We start from the raw sequence: 17561 nt of genomic DNA, 5'->3' as shown, positions 1-17561 counted from the left end.
CCATTTCTTATCAACTGCAGAATGTTTACCGTTTTCCGACACGCTCGACCCCCATCGGGGCCTCCCAGGAGACCTCCGTGAATAGTTTATTTTCCTAAAGTTTCGGAGGTTAATTTACTTCATAAGGCTTTTTAATTGATATAATTTTTTTCTGTTCTCTTAGGTACCAGGAAGCTGGGGTCTGGGAATATCGTCCTCCACTGATGATCCTCTAAGTGAGCTTGTTTCTGGAAAAAGAAAAAAAACAAAGCAGCAATATTTCTAACGCTGCCCAGCCAGCTTTTCCCTTAATAAGAGTGAGCTCCCCGACAAGTTATGGTGGTTAGGGAAAGAAATGCATTAGCAAAATAAACAAGCTGATAAACTTCTACTAGACCCCGTGGAGAACTTTTTCCCCCCCGTGTGTTCAAAATTGAAAGCTGATTGCCATATCATCTGTACTTACAGGACCCTCTTACACAGGCAGGCACTTAAAGAACTTGTGCAATTGCTGAAATTGAGAGGATTACCCTGATAGCCCTGGTCACAGCTTAGTGGAAAATGCACTTTCTTAAATGCACTATTCTTAAAATAGATGAGGCAGACTCTTCTCGGGCCAGGAGGTGAAGCGAGAGTGTATATAAGTTGAAGGTGGCAGGCGGTAGAGAGGAAATGGTTTTTGCTTTTTCCTAATTTTCGGTCATCATTGTCTTGAATGTACAGGGTGGTTTTAGTCTCAGCCCTAATGGCATACATTGAACCATCAACAGTACCACCAAACAAAGGATGGTGAATTCTACACATCGTCCATGGGAAATGTTTACAGAAACTCATTTCATGTGGTTTTCCAAAGCGGAATGGAATCCAGTTCTTTTGAGTGGCTTAAGCAAATATCTGCTATGTTTCTCAGGCAGACAAATATGGCAAATATCTGCAGAGGACAGACGTCTGTCCTCTTTCCGAGGGACATCCAAGGAGACACAGAAGCTGGGCAGCCGACCCAAGGTCACACGTCCTGGGGACACAGGGCAGAAGGTAGAAGGCAGGGCTGCTTCAGGGGACAGGGAAGGCAACCTGGAACCTTTGTCTTCCTGTGGAACAGAATCCATAGATAATTTGGGGCAAAAATAACACTCCTGATATTCATCAACTGAGTCAAAAAGCAGAGCTATCTAGAATGGGGTGAATTAGGGTGAATTAGGATATCCTCAACATCCTTGTGAAGTTGCAAGCACAGCCTTTCTTTCTCAATTCTTTTTTTTTTTTAAACTAGGTTGTCCTGTTCTAATAAATTTATTTACTTATTTATTTATGGCTGCTTTGGGTCTTCATTGCCACACGCGGGCTTTCCCTAGCTGTGGCGAGCGGGGGCTACCCTCTGTTGCGGCGCGCGGGCTTCTCATTGCAGTGGCTTCTCTTGTTGCAGAGCACGGGCTCTAGGCGTGCAGGCTTCAGTAGTTGTGGCACACGGGCTCAGTAGTTGTGGCTCGCGGGCTCTAGGCATGCAGGCTTCAGTAGTTGTGGTGCATGGGCTTAGTTGCTCTGTGGCATTTGGGATCTTCCCGGACCAGGGCTCAAACCCGTGTCCCCTGCATTGGCAGGTGGATTCTTAACCACTGGACCACCAGGGAAGTCCTCTTTTTCAACTCTTATGGAAAACGTCTTCTGCCATAAGGTGATGGAGAGAGGTTACCCGTAGTCTGGATCTAATGGGCAGGGTAAAATATTTTTAAATTAGTTAATAAAAATAAGGGTGGGAGGTGTCACATAAAAATCGAGGTTTCTAGATTCTGTTGAAATCATAGGACCTGGTGCCCCAAGTCCATCTTCTCGCATGACAGTGGGGCCCAGGACTGGGTCTCAAGTCTCCCTCCCCTTTAGATGGTGCATGGTCCCTACTTTGTAAACTTGTAACCTGGCGAGGCCGGTAACGAACCCAAGTTTAGATGCTCGCTGCTTGAAAGGCCAATACTTGAGAGGCAAGTGTTGGTAGAAAAGGGAAAGTTGCTTTATCCCGGAGGCCAGCAACCCGGGAAGATGTTGGACTAGTGTCCTAAGACCATCTCCAAGTTACCGGTTGGGAGACAAAGGTTTTAAAGGCAGTGGGAGGGAGGGGGAGGGGGCTGCAGGCGGCATGATCAGCTCGTGCTCAGTTCTCGGATGGGCTGGCATCAAGGTGAAGCTTTGAGCATCGCCAATTTTCTGGTTTCAGCGGGTCTGGGGTCTACGTGCTTGCGGTCAGAAGTTTTCAGCTGGTGGGGGTAAAAAAAAAACAAACTTAGGAATGTGTGTTAGACCTTTATCTCCATCTTTTAGGAAACTGGGAGCTCAGTGACTCTACTATGGGGCTGGTTTGTAGTCTGAATTGTCACCAGTTTCCCGGCCCAACAGGTATCCTTTGTTTTCCCATCTTCACATTTCCTAATCACTCACTCTTGAGCCAGTGTTTTGAGACTCAGGGGAGGCCTGGGAGACTAAAGCAAAAGCCTTTACTTTAAACACAGGGACACAGGGGCTTGTGTGCAATTTCCATCCCCTCTTTTCTCTGATACTCCTCAGTCTTGAGGGGAACAGTGTTGGATGAGAAAGGGAATGACATTTTGGGTAGAGAGGTTAATCATAAACTCAGCAGAGGAACTCAGTTTTAGGGAGACTTGGTTTCACACTCATCACTCAGTGGGGATCATTTACTTATATTTTGGGTCTGGATCCTCCAGGCATTTGAGTCCCCAGAGAAAAAGGGATGTATAAAATGGCTTGTTACATTTACTTGGTCCTTCCGATTCTGGAGGCTCTTGTAATTCTCATTCCATGTGGTCTTTCCCAGACCCAGAGCATGGCCGGGGCTTCAGCGGGGTAAAAAGACAGCTTCTCTTGGAAGCGGCTATTTTATGACTGTGCTCTGTGTGCTTGTTGGTTGTATTCTGTCAGATCAATGCTTTTTGGGGGAACACCGCTGCCTAGAATGTTATCACTTTTCTTAATAACCGCTTTTATGTTACCTGGGGAAACCTAACACAATTTCCTTGCACATCTGGCAAGTTAATCCATTGGCTGTCACCTTGTATTTTGAGTCAAAACAAATACATAGACTAATCTTTAATTTATAGCAGGAATTTCCTTAAATCATATGAGGCTAAAGGAGAGGCTTTATTTTTTTTTATCCCAAGATGCATTCTGTGAGCACCACTTAAGATCACATTTGTTCAACAGGTTGAATAAATCCGACTGCTCTGTTTGCTGCCAGGGTGATTAAATTTACTCTGTCTTTTAATTCTCCTAGTTCTTCCCAAATTGTTTGCTGAGAAAAAAATTCTCCTCTGTCAAAAAGAAATATTTAGGTCACTTACTGAAGTCATCTTTGCCCTGAAAACTTAATTACAGAACGGTTCAGATTTTCTTGTATGTTATTAAATGATGGCATGCCTTTTTTGGACTTAATAGGTCTGTTCCACAATCAAATGAAAGCCAGTTAATAGGAAGTATAATTATTGCTATTATGCTGTAGTTATCACATCACGAGACAGCTACTCTCCCAAATGCGATCCATTTCATGAACAAGTGGCTCTTTTTATTTAAAAAATAAATAAATTTGGAGTCTGAACCGCAGAGGGATCTAAGGTTTGTGAATTTCCCTAGTTTGGGGATATTATTTCTAACCGATTAGCACACACACAGACAGCGTTTGGTGCCAGGATAGATGGGCCCCCGCGTTTCTGCATGCACCCACTTTCCCTGGGCCATGAGTTTCTGTAGATGTGTCCACTAAAAGGCAGCAGAAGTGGGTATCATGAAAGGAGGCACTTTTTGCACTGAGTGCATTTTTGATGTTGAAAAGACCTGCATTTTTTATACGACATAATCCCTTAACAATTACAATAATGATCTATTTGCACTTTAGCAGTAACCCTGGTTCTGCTGGGCTTATGGAGTTATTTTGACTAGACGTGGTTTTTACCTTATTCTCCTCTTTAGAACCCAGACCTGTCACAGGATGCAGCTTTACCCATCCTCTCACTGTATCCAGAACGCTCCTTCTGTCCATTTCTCCCACGAGGAATCAAACCTCTTTCATCTCCACCCCTGAAATATGTTAGGGTATTCCTGCATGATCTATTCTTCCAGATTCCAATAAGAAGTGCTTTTGCTTTCAAAAGAGAAGACTTGAAAAGGCAATGGTTCATCTTCAGGAAGGGGCTGGGAATGCTATTTCTCTCTCCCCCAGTTCTCGGAAAGCAGGACATTTCCTGGTGGACGTCGTGGGTAAGATACATCATTTCTCATTTCCCCTGGGGAAGCCTCCCCATGCTTACCCAGGGGGAATTGCTCTCTTTTACTAAAGAATGCAAAGACCGTAACGGGGTGGGGGGGAGGGTGGCACTTGTCTAAACCTCCAAGGTCCACCCACAGGTATTCAGGTGGCAGAGACATAACAGAGAGTTCAGCGGGACACAGGAGTCACAGCTGATGGCCCGTCTATCCAAGCCACTGTGAGCGGGACCGGGAGCATTGGTGTGGCGCGGCAAAGCTGAGCCAATGGACTCAAGACCAAAGGCTTCATGTGCCATGTGGATGCAGCACACACGTAAGACAGAGCCACGGGCTGGACTCAGGGAGTGGCGGTCTTCTCAGGTCTCTGGATGAAGGGAGGGTGAAGACGGAGCTGACCCTGGGTGGTCAACCCATCCATTATCTCCCTTTTTAACTCTCTCTGAGCAACGACGTGTCCAGCCTCAGAGTGTGGATTCTGATTGGCTGTGGTTAGTCATGGCACTCCAGATGGCTTTGCTGGACATTTCCTTGCCCTTCCTTGCAGCGGTCAGGTGACCTGAGAAGATATAGCAGGAAGTGGCCGAGACCCAGCCCCTACCTGATAAAGCTGAGGCCACGCTTTGTCTTCAGGTTTCCTTCTCCAGGAGACACAAATGTTAGGAAGTTACGTTTGGACCTGCTTCCAGCATCTTGTTTCCGTGAGGTGACAGCATGAGGATGAAAAGCCAACTGGGAAAGTATGACAGCAAGAAAGGAAGGAAACAGGCCAAGTGACATCAAGGAGAGGCTGAACGGTCACAAAACCACCACCCTCTGCACTCCCTGCAGAGGGAATATTTCCTGGTCTATGGCTTAATCTCTACTGCTTGAGTTGTTCTATTGTTATAGGTGAAACATCCTACAGGATACAGATGGGATTTTGTTTTTCTTTTTTTCTTAACCTTGGATGTGTCGACTTAAAAAAAAAAAAGCACAACGTGAGAGCTGTGAGTTAAGTTTTATTTGGGGCAAAATGAGGACTGTAGCCCGGGAGACGGCATCCCAGATAGCTCTGAGAACCTGCTTCGAGGAGGCGGGGAGAAGGTCAGAATATATGTGATTTTGGTGAAGGGGGTGTACATGCAACTGAGCATATATTTTTTGCAGAAGGTTTCTCCTAGTCACGAGGAGCAGTTGTCACCATGAAGGATTTTAGTGCTTTTCTAGATATGAGGAGATACAAGAATTGGGCTCATAAAATCGGCTCCTGAAAATATCTAACATCTGAAGACCTGTTCTGTCAGTTTTTCCCAGAGCACAGAGGGCCTCCTTCCTGCTCTCCACCCTGAACTCCTTTCAGGGGTGCTGAAAGTCAGCAGCTGCTGCAGCTCCTGATTTAATCCTTGTAGAGGTAGATGGCAAGTGCCAATGGTGAATGCCAATTTGTAGTTGACAGAGGTAAAACATCTTTATTCCTGAAAATTTAAGAAAAACAACAAAGTAGGAAAGGAAAACAATCACCTATGGCCTCGAGATGATAAGGCTTCCCATGCTTGTATGCCTGATATTCACATCTCTCTAAATTCCCTTTCTCTGGATCAAAGCAAGAAACACACATCATCGTGCTGTCTCTCCCCTCAGGCTTCCCCTTGATCCTTCAAATTCCAAAGGAGAAAAATGGAAACATTAAATAAATGCAAAATCTTAGCTTTAAAATTCCTCTTTCCTGAGTAGCCTTCTCCAAGGACCCTTGTCCTGTAGTTCCTGGCACGTAAAAGTCACCCAGTAGCTGTTCTCTGGATGAATAAGGACCATACTGGATTCCCCATCTTCCTCAGCTGAGAAGCTGGCACTTGCTAATTGACACATAAAGAAAGTCACTCATTAGCCTTCTTTCAGGCGCAAGTCACTTTGGAAGATTAGCATGCTTAGGTGATCCCATTTTAACAGCGAGATAATCTTGTACAATGACAGGCAGCTCTTCAGAAAGGCAAAAATCACCAGACACTAAAGATTTGGTTCTGAATAGCAATTGATGAACAAGGCACAGCTCTTTCAGGAACCCTCACTGGCCACGCAAAGGAAACAGTCTTGGTGCCATAAGGGAGGACTCTCAAATCAATGAGGGTGATAATTAAGTGGCCTTTTCAGAAAGTTCGTGTGTTCACTGATGCAGTTTTGAATATTTGACTTTAAAAAGAAAAATAATCTAGAATGCGAAAATACAGCCGCTGATTCTACGACCACTGTTAATGTCAACTGCTTGGAAACCCAAGGCTAAAATAAGCCACGCAAACCTTTGATTTAAGCGCTATTATAAAAATGTGGCTGTGCTTGACAAAAGCTTGAAAGGTACTTTTGTTGAGTTTTGTGATGCTTATGTATGTGCCTTGCTGAATTTTTAGGTATGTAAATCTGTTCTCCATAAGGATGGAGGCTATTTATTTTTTAAAATGCCCTGACAGGCATTTTAGAAAATAGAGTTAGAATGGAGAGAAGCACATTGGCCAGGATACACCCACTCCAGAGGTAGAAATTGCTTCATCTCTAGACTATACCAGGGCAGTGACAACGTTAAAAATCGTCACCTTAACTACTTCAAAACAAACGAGTCTTCTAAACTCTGCAATTAGTTCATTACACTATTATAGGTAACACGGCTCTATTAATAACATTTATTTCTGCACATCCTAATTGTTTCACAGCAAACTTATTGTATATAATAGCTGAGTAATTGCTTGAATCTAAGTAGCTGCAAAGGTTAGTTATGTTTACTTTATGTGGTTAAGTGAGTTTAGGGAGTGTAGCAGTCAGCAAAGGCAAGCATATACAGAGTAACAAATAACCCACAAATCACTGCAGCCTAACACACACCAGAAAAGGCCAATTTCTCACATATTGTGGATGTTCCTCTAACTAATCTCAACTCTGTGGCTCTGATTACCAGGAGGTAAGAAGTTAACAGATTCATATACAGCAGCCAGACTTTGTAGAGTGTGGTCTCATTTGAAGTGATCTCCAAATTCTGTAAGTGAAACTGTAAGGCTCCTTTGATTATGGAGAGGACCACACTTTGGGAAAGGAGGGGTACAAATATGAATCTAAAGACCAAGATGTATAGAAAATAGAATCTTAAAAAAAGAAATGGAATCTACTTTAATCCCATTGACTTTCTCATTTAAGTCTTGAGAGTATACAATTTTAGGGACCATCTCTAAGAAAAAAAAATTAAAATTACAAATAAAAATCAGGAATGGATGTGCGTATTTACTTAGGAAGAGAACCTAAATCACAACAGGTTAAATATTTTAGAAAGTTGATCAATGCCACAAATATCACAACATTCCAGGAAATGAATGCAATATCATTAAGTAATGGCCTGACGCACCTCTGTAATACTGTTCTTACACATATTTTGTTGAGTACTCCTTGAGAGCTTCTTTACATGACAATGATTTTGAAATACAATTTTTGTATAATGATATACAAATCAAGCATTCCTCTACATTTTTTTACATTGATATTTATGATGTCTGATACATGTGACATGTCTGCTATTTGCTGTATGGCTTCGCATTTTCTGATAAAGTTTATTTTGTGCAATTTTCATAAAAGAAGAAAAAATATATGATGTGTTATCCTCGTACATGCTGCGTAGTCAGGTAAACTCTTTTTTATTTATTTATTTATTTTGGCTCTGTTGGGTCTTCGTTTCTGTGCAAGGGCTTTCTCCAGTTGTGGTGAGCGGGGGCCACTCTTCATCGCGGTGCACGGGCCTCTCACTGTTGCGGCCTCTCCCGTTGCGGAGCACAGGCTCCAGACACGCAGGCTCAGTAGTTGTGGCTCACGGGCCTAGCCGCTCCACGGCATGTGGGATCTTCCTGGACCGGGGCATGAACCCGTGTCCCCTGCATTGGCAGGCGGATTCTTAACCACTGCGCCACCAGGGAAGCCCAGGTAAACTCTTATAACAGAGAATTTCCATTTTGATTAGATGTCAAAGAGGATTGAATTCTCTACTTGTTTAATATTTTAATTTTTTTAACTGAAATATAGTTGATTTACAATGCTGTGTTAATTAGCACTGTACAGCAAAGTGATTCAGTTATATACATTCTTTTTTTTATATTCTTTTCCATTATTGTGTATTGTAGGATATTGAATATAGTTCTCTGTGCTATATAGTAGGACCTTGTTGTTTATCCATTCTCTATATAAAAGCTCACATCCGCTAACCTCAACCTCCCACTCAATCCCTCCCCCAGCCCCCTCCCCCTTGGCAACCACGAATCTGTTCTCTATGTCCGTGTGAATCCTCTACTTTCAATATTCCTTGCCTGATAATTGGGAAGGACAACCACCCCTCGCCCATGGTGCTGGACCCAGTCCCAGCGAGGAGACCCAGGCTTCTCTTCCAGCTCTTGCTAATGGGTGTGGGCAAATCTCAGCCACACAAGAGAGTATTTAGTGCCTTCTTTTGGGTGGGAAACAAGAGGGCTGGAGGGTTACACCAGGCCCCTCTGCCAGAGACCCACATGTGGCCATTACTACCCTTCAGTACCAAGGAGGAATGAGGGACTCCACGTGGGAATGGAGAACAAACAGGATGGGTAACAGGCTGCTTCGGTTTTCAGACTCCTAAACTATTTAGGGGATGCATCACCCAACCACCATCAGCTTAGAACACCTCTTAATCTTGCTTGCTTTTCTCTCAGACTCTCTCTCACCATCCCCCAGGCATGTGGATTGTTTATTCCAGGTGAACAAGAGAAACTCATTCTGACAAATCACATTTTCTTCTTTCCCTAGATCAGAACCTAAAATCTGAAATTCAAGAGAACAAGATTCTTCTAACTCAGTGCCCACCCCTCTCCCCATCCTCTGACTTTGTGCTGTCTAGAGAGCATTAGCTCTGTCTTGAGTTTAAAATTTCTGTGATGAATCTCAAAAGTTGGCCATAGACTTGTTTGCCTTTTATTTGCATCTCTTCCATAACTGTTGTCATTTGGGCAATAAGCCAGAAATGCCCCAGCTGCCTGGTTATAAACAAAAGTACAAAGGAATGTGGGGAAAATGCATACCCGGTTTAATATTTCATATCATCCAGACACAGATGTAGTTGTGTGACGACAGAAGGACCACAAACGCTTGGAAGGCAGCCAGTTCCAACCAAGTTCTGTATCCCAAACCCAGATGCTCTCTATCTGGGTGGGGCCTGGTTAATTTCATTGTGGCTCCCCCAGGGCAGGAGATACTGTGGTTAATAGAAAAATCAGCCTATAAGGGGAAAACCAAGATTACTCCCAGAGAGAAGACAGACGGGATTAAACAAGCCTCTTCCTTCCCTAGTGTGTGTTATATTCATTTAAATATTTACTTAGAGAAAATACATTTTAATGAATTTTCAAAGTTAAATCGACTCATTAAACCACATTTAAGAGATGAGCAATGTACAATCAGCCCTGGGAGTGACTTTGCTAATTTCTGAGTCTGTTTGACTTGAACCCAGGGGAAAACAGTCTGTGTGAGGGTGCTGATCTTCTTAGAACAGACAGCCCTTTTTAGTATATAAGGCATTTCACACCCATCACTGAGCGAGGCTGGGGCGAGCATCCCAGTATTCAGGACCTCAGAGAAGTTGAATAACGGTGGGGATTCTCAGCCAGCAAATACCAGAAAGCAGACAGAAGTGACTCAGAAGATTTTCAGAACCAGCCTCCCTGCCCCCAAGTGGGAAACGCCCCGTGGAAAACTCAGTCTCCATTTCCTAAACATTCTCAACAAGATCTATTTTCTGGCCTTTTGTTTTTTTGTATGTCAGATTTTTAATCCTGATTATTTAGCATTTACCAATCCAGATGTACTCTATTACATTGCAACTATGACATACTTTTTTTTTTTTATTGGAGTATAATTGCTTTACAATGTTGTGTTAGGTTCTGCTGTACGATGAAGTGTACAGCCCTTCTGCACCTTAGAAAGTTGACCTTTATCTTCTGCCTTCCAGTTGGGTTTGGCCAATGGGAAGCACCAACCAGACCGCAGACAGCAGGAGGAGAGACATATCAGGGTATTTCTTTCCTGCTTCTTCTCTGATTTGGTGACAAGACTCTGACAGTAATCCCACCACTCCAAGATTACAGCCCCTAGAAGAAGATTATCCCTCCTCCAAGGCTCCAGCCCTGAGTTCTGGTGACACTGGCTTCTCCCCTTGCCCTTTCAAAAATAAATGAAATACATCATATGGAAAATGCTAACAATAAAAATGCTTATCATAAAAAGCTATAGAAATTTTTTTAAATGTAGCTGGTGTTTCACCAGACTCAAATGTATTTACAGAGTTGTAAAAAAATATCATCACCATATATATTGAGTTTCAAAGATATGGCCAATGTATGAGGATAAAAATAATTTCTCTCCAATTCCTTGCTCTGAACTCAAGAAGACATAGTTCTGTCTCAAAGAAGATTTTGCAGAAGCTGGACTAATAAAGCAGGTCACCTCAAAGATCACTGGAAGAGCCTCTACGTATAACACGAGGCAGCCTTCCCAAGGTTTGTATTTTAGAACATTTACCTCTGGTTATGAGAGCTATTCTCCTAATAGTGTTGTATATGTCTGCACACGTGAGAAAACCGGTGTTGCTGCTTTATTTCTCCAACAAGAGAATGTAATCATTCCATCTGTAATCTATGTTTGTATTTTAAAATCACTGGATAAAAGACCCTATAGAAGAGAAGAGCAAGCAGTGTGTGGTCAGACCTAGCCCTGGGAGTGAGTGCCGGCTGTGTCACTCGCCAGCTGGGGGATTCGAGTTGAATTTCATGTCTCTGTACCTTGGTTTCCTTGTCTGTAAAATAAGGATTAAAAATACTGGTTTTACGGAACGCTCCTACACTGTTGAGGGGAATGTAAATTGGTGCAGCCACTGTGGAAAACAGTATGGAGGTCCCTTTAAAAACTGAAAATAGAGCTACCATGTGATCCAGGAATTCCTCTCCTGGGTATACATCTGGAAAAGATGAAAACTCTAGTTTGAAAACATACATGCACCCCAGTGTTCATAGTAGCACTATTTACAATAGCCAAGACATGGAAACAACCTAAATGTCCATCAAGAGGTGAATGGATAAAGAAGATGTGGTACATATATACAGTGGAATATTACTCAGCCATAAAAAAGAATGAAATAATGCCATTTGCAGCAAAATGGATGGACCTAGAGATTATCATACTAAGTGAAGTAAGTCAGACAAAGACAACTACCATATAATATCACTTATATGTGGAATCTAAAAACTAATACAAATGAATCTATATACAAAACAGAAATAGACTCACAGACATATAAAACAAACTTATGGTGACCAAAGGGGAAAGGGGGGCGGATAAATTAGGAGGGATTAACAGATACACATGACTATATATAAAATAAACAGCAAGGACCTACTGTATGGCACAGGAGACTATATTCAATACCTTGCAATAACCTATAAGGGAAATGAATCTGAAAAAGAATATATATATGTATAACTGAATCACTTTGCTGTACACCTGAAGCATTGTAAATCAACTATACGTCAATCTTTTCTTAAAAAAGTAAATTCAGCTCAATTACAAAAGCGTTTTATTTTTCATTAGAAAATTGTGAGAGATTCATAAAAGAATAAAATAAGGAAGTAATGCTGGTCCCCATGTGTTTCAGGGGTTCCCAAGACCAGCCCCATGATCAGAGATCCTCTAGAAAGACTCACAGGAATCGGCAGAGAGATGTTCACACAGCTGAGGTGTATCTCAGTGGCGCAGATATGATATCCCGGGGGGTTGTAAGGGACAGTGGCGGGTCTGGGGGTGTCCACGTGCAGCCCCCTTGTGCTGTCCCTCCAGTGAGGGCCACACAGAGACACTCGCTCCTTGCTGTAAGAACGCAGCAGCATGCATGCTGGGTTTCTGCCCAGACTCAGACTCAGGGCTTTTACTGGGGGCTGGTGACTTAGGGCACCGTCTGCCTGGCTTGGACCAAAATTCCAGACAATGACAAGGAAAGCAGGTGTCCAGCACGAACCATGCCGTTTGCACAGATAGCCTAGGTCCAGTGAGCCCCTTTTATTCACTATCGGCTGGGAGGCATTCGACACTGAGAGTCAGCTTAGCTCTCTGATGCCAGCCAACCTCGCAAGCAGTTATCCTGTTCCAAGGCTAACAAACAGTCTCGGGCCCCCTATGATAACTTTTGTCTGCACACCATGTATTCAGAGCCCACCTTGAAGGAGACCCCTCCCCTGTGCCATATCATTAAATGTAATCCTCGCACACTTATAGACTAGAAGCTGGTACTGTTCCCATTTTACTGACAAGGCACAGGGGAGTCAAGCACCGTAAGCAAGATCACACAGCCAGCAGGAGGCGGAGATGGGATTCAAAGGAGGGGGGTCTCACTCTTGATGAGACCCCCCCCCCTTCATGCCCCACCAAGAAGCCTGATGGAAAAGGCAGGGTAAGAGCCTCCCATTGCCTTTCAGTTGGCCCTTGTGGCAAAGCCCTCCGTTCCTTTGACTTCTCCCAAAATGAAAATACAAGGTGTCCTGCCAGCTGTGTGATTATGGGTCGTTTCCCACAGGTACAGCCCTGCAGGGGTTAATCGTAAACCGAGGGACCACCTGTTATGTAAACCGAGGGGCCGCCTGTTATGTAAACCGAGGGGCCGCCTGTTATGTAAACCGAGGGACCGCCTGTTATGTAAACCGAGGGACCACCTGTCTCATGGCGGTCTTCTGAGTGTTGAAAGCCAGTGTGTGATAAGGATGGTTCTCTTTCTTTGGCAGTACTGGAGGGTAGACAAAGGCCAGGAATCTGCAAAGTACCCACCACTGCATAGGAGGCTGACGGGAAGGCAGGAGAAGGGCAGGCAAAGGTTCCAGCGCTGGGGCTACTCCACTCTCTCACCCAGCATCCAGGATCCAGACACCTTCGTCCAAAAGACAAAGTTCCATCCAAGTCTTTCTAACTGAGAAAGACTTGCTCCCCCAAGACTCCTCTCCTTCCAGACCTGGTCTCATGACCGATCAAGTGTAATCAGACCCAGATCAATACAGCCTTGTTCGGATTCTTCCTTACCTACTTTGGTTTTCAATAATATATGTTCTTATGTTTTTCTCATGTAGCGTTGATTCTCATTGCGTGTGTTATATTGTGCACTTGAGATGTGAATTTAATTTCGTTAGAATTTTAAGAGGCAGAAATCAGGCCGTTCCCATTTCTGTCTTCTCATTTTCTCACGCGTTGCTTAAGAACTTAAATTACTCTGATATTTTGCATTTCCCACAGAAATAAATGGAATGTGGCAGATAAAGTTTAGGTTATATCAAGTTCTTATGGCCCATAAAAAGCGCAAGCCGTCTAAAAAACCTTTCCAGGTAATTATAAAAATGTGAGAATAACTGTGAGGCATTTGAGATGGAGTCCCGGTAATCCCGTTAAAGCAGTTGTAAATGCATTAATTTATGATTAAGTGTACACCATCCTCGGCGCTGCTTGGAGCTGATGAAGCCAAATCCAATTGTGAAAACCCGTTAGAGAAGAAAAGCATTGCTTGCGAAGCAAGGGTTTGGGGAAATCAGTGAATTTTTAAATAAATACATGTTGATAATTGAAATCTAAATGAGTTCTGGGCAGAGATGGTGGTGGGCCGGCCCTTCCAGTCAGTAATCCTGAGATTAGAGGATCTGTCAGTCTGCATTACGTTGCACGTATTTAATATTAATATTTCCTTCCCAGTGTCCTGCAGCACAATTTAGTCAAACTCTCTAGGCAAAACTAGGAAGATCATGGAATAATATTTTCAGGTGTTAAAATATACAATGCACATCTTCCAAAACGGATGTATTTCTTTTTTTTTTTTCAAAACGGATGTGTTTTGTATTCCACTCTTCCTAGCACAAAAATTGCCAGAACCTCTATGTATAAATATGGGGTCAATTTGCTTATGTTTGAGATCTACTGATGATCCATCATGGAGGCAATAAACTCATTTCCCTGTTCTGCAGAAAATGCGTACAGGGACCTGTAATTTGTCAAACCTTTTCCCCAAGTTAGAAATAACAAGGCCAAACAAACTGCATTTTCTAAGACATTAAACGAGGCTACCTTTATGAATAAGTCGTGGCTTACCAGTGGATTGGCAGAGAGAGAGAGAGAAGAAGAAGAAGGAGAAGGGGAAGGGGAAAGGGGAAAGGGAAGGAGGAGGAGGAGGAGGGGGAGAGGGAGGGGAGGTGAGAGGGGGAGGGGGGGAGGGATCTTGCCTTCTTTGGCCTAGAAGATAGTCATATCGTTTATATCCATTTTGTGCTTCAAATTAGAGTATTCATTCATTTTATTTTTAGATTCAGTTGATTTTGTCGGTAGTGCATATTGTAGAACACAAGTCATCAGCTCAGAGGAAACAAATTTAATTCATTCTCTCCTAGCGCTACTTCTAATACACAGGACAGCCCGTGCAGCGGGGGGCCTGGGAAGCAGGTGTGAGATATCAGGGCAGTCCCGCTCCGTCACATATTTCATTTCAGTGGTTTCGTTGGTTTTCAAATGTATCTTCTTCTCCTTGTATCGAGGGGCCTAGTTTGATGGCTTTGCACTGCATTGCTTGGTCGAGTACAGTACCTGACATTGACATTTCCACGAGTCAGAGAGGAGGAGCCGGGCTTATTCCACATGCGCTGCGGTGTCTGTGCTACTTACTCATGGCACAAAGTGTTTAGAGTGATGATGCCAGTTTCCGGGTCTGCTGACCATCTCCTGTACCTGATTGCCACGAGCTGGAGCCTCTGACAGACAGGAAATTGGACCCTCAGAGCCACCTGTGTCGGGTTCCTGCAGGAGCCCTTCCTTGTCCGCACAGCAGTCCCAGCCAGCCGCCTGCCCAGAATCAGACACATAAACATTAAACACGACCCCAAGTGGAAAACTTCCCACCACCTCCGGGAGGCATGCTCCGAAGATCCCGAGAAGGATCCCATGGAAAGTCTAGACTGCCACACCCAGAGGCCTCCGCAGCCCCTCGTATGATACTTGGAGAAATACCCAGAGGTTGCATTTAATACCTTTTCTCTTGAGGAAAAAGTACCAGGCTGTCTGTGTGATTTTTTCCCTATCATTTAATAGAATCTCAGTAGAATGTCAAGAACAGGGAAATCTGTAACAGAACAAAGCAAGGAGCCAACAGTGTGTTTTCAGGCACATGTCCCTTTCAGCAGGTTCAAAGGTCACAAGCCTAACGCCGGTACCAGGGGCTCCTTAAATGTCTGTGCGATAAATGATACCAGTGATGCCCTCTTTTTATAGTTAAATATGCCCTATGATTAGAAAATATGAATTCCCATTGTCAAAAACTGTTGTCTCTCAATATCATATGATATTGCTTATATGTGGAATCTAAAAAAAGGGTACAAACGAACTTATCTACAAAACAAATAGAGTTACAGATGTAGAAAACAAACTTATGGTTACTAGGGGGTGAGGGAAGGGAGGGGTAAATTGGGAGATTGGGATTAACATTTACACACTGCTATATATAAAATTGGTAACTAATAAGGACCTACTGTATAGCACAGGGAACTCTACTCAATACTCTGTAATGACTATATGGGAAAAGAATCTAAAAGAGTGGATATATGTATATGTATAACAGATTCACTTTGTTGTACAGCAAAACTAATTTAGAGGGTAGGAGTGGGAGTTTGAGTTTAGCAGATGCAAACTATTATAAATAGAATGGATAAACAACAAGGTCCTACTGTAGAGCACAGGGAACTATATTCAATATCCTGTGATAGACCATCGTGGAAAAGAATATGAAAAAGAATATATATATATATATGTATGTATAACTGAGTCACTTTCCTGTATAGCAGTGATTAACACAACATTGTAATTCAACTGTACTTCAATAAAAAATAAAGAAATGAACAAACAAACAAAAAAGAGCTAGGGCTTTGAAACCAGCTCCAGCCGGGTTCGGATTCTGTCCCCCACTACTCAGCGACCCCATGACTTTGGATGAAGGACAAATGCCTCCATAAGCAGAATTTCTCGGCATTTGACACATAGTACCTGTTATACTTGTTAATAATTGTGCTTATGTACTAATAAAATATACAGTGAAACCTTAAAAAAAGAAATCTATGAATTTGAGTCAAAAGTAGTGAAATGAAGTGAAGAGAAAATACATACTTTATAGATTTTGTCTGGGTTTGTTTAAAACATGGCAAACCCAAAGATGTTCTCCTGGGGTTCAACCACATCGTGTAGCAGTTTCCTGGAGAAAGCAATTTCATTTTTATTTTTTACATGATAAGCTAAGAGAGAATCAATCTACATATTTAAATAACATGACAGTGACATTCCTAAATGATAATTTACTGAAAATTAGCTGGAAATATTGAACATCATTATTTTACACTAGTCATCTGAAGCTGAATTCTTTTCTATCTATATGCAAATGTTGGATTCCTTTGTCTACTTTTTTTTTTTTTTTTTACAATACTGTAATATTGCCTATTTCATTAAGTTAAAATTAATAAAGTTCTGTTATGGACCATGAGACTTTTTGATAGCAGGTTTGAAAGATTCATACCTGAATGTAAATGTTGCTATCATATGCTACTTTTGCTAGCATGAAGCTATAATTTCCATTTTGATATTTAAATATGCTGAATTATTTTAATATCTTCCCATCACTACCAGGATTCATTGATTCTTTTAAAAAAATCAGACTTACGTTTTAAAATGAACATCAGCTTCTTAGAAGTAAAGCCAAGCAGTCAAATCTCCGAGTTTATCTCTAATTATCTGAAACCTGCTCTCCGTGCCAGAATCTTTGGAGATTTCTCTTTGTTCCTTGTTATTTCCCTGGGTGTTACTTGACTGTCTAATTTTTAACTGTAATGTAAGTCCTCTTTGGGAGGGCAGCATATAATTAAAATTGGTCCTAATTGCGTGTTTTTATTTCACTGCTACTTAATAAGAAATTATAAAACAATTTGGCACACACTGGGAGATCTGAGCCCAGAGAGAGGTTGCAGTTGGGGGAAGCTTTCTGCCTTTTTAAACCACAAGATGCAGACTAAAGCCCAGGTGGTCCCAGCATGTTTACAGGGCTCAGCGCTATGGAAATGCACCAGAGGACACAGGGCTGTCAGCTTTTGCCTGGGTTACTCACCAGCATTCAGATTCAGAAAAGGACTGGAAAATTGGAGACTTCATGCGGCTTCAGTGTATGACCAGATGCAGTTACTGCAGCCAAAATTTCTGCTGACCCTCTAGCTGTTCAACCC

The 17561-nt window shown here is 42.6% G+C and overlaps 1 protein-coding gene across 1 annotated transcript in view; it reads right to left on the bottom strand.

The window, feature by feature from the left end:
- Positions 1-209: 209 nt before the first annotated feature.
- LOC137776461 (transmembrane protein 132B-like) overlaps positions 210-17561 on the bottom strand; it is a 234751-nt gene continuing 217399 nt past the window's right edge. The window contains exon 4 of the mRNA XM_068562980.1: positions 210-227. The gene's annotated coding sequence lies outside the window, so the exon portion shown is untranslated. The remainder of the gene's footprint in view (positions 228-17561) is intronic.

This window comes from Eschrichtius robustus, chromosome 14 (assembly GCF_028021215.1).
Source record: "Eschrichtius robustus isolate mEscRob2 chromosome 14, mEscRob2.pri, whole genome shotgun sequence".
In the NCBI taxonomy this organism is placed as follows: domain Eukaryota; kingdom Metazoa; phylum Chordata; class Mammalia; order Artiodactyla; family Eschrichtiidae; genus Eschrichtius; species Eschrichtius robustus.
This window is presented reverse-complemented; position numbering and strand designations above follow the sequence as displayed.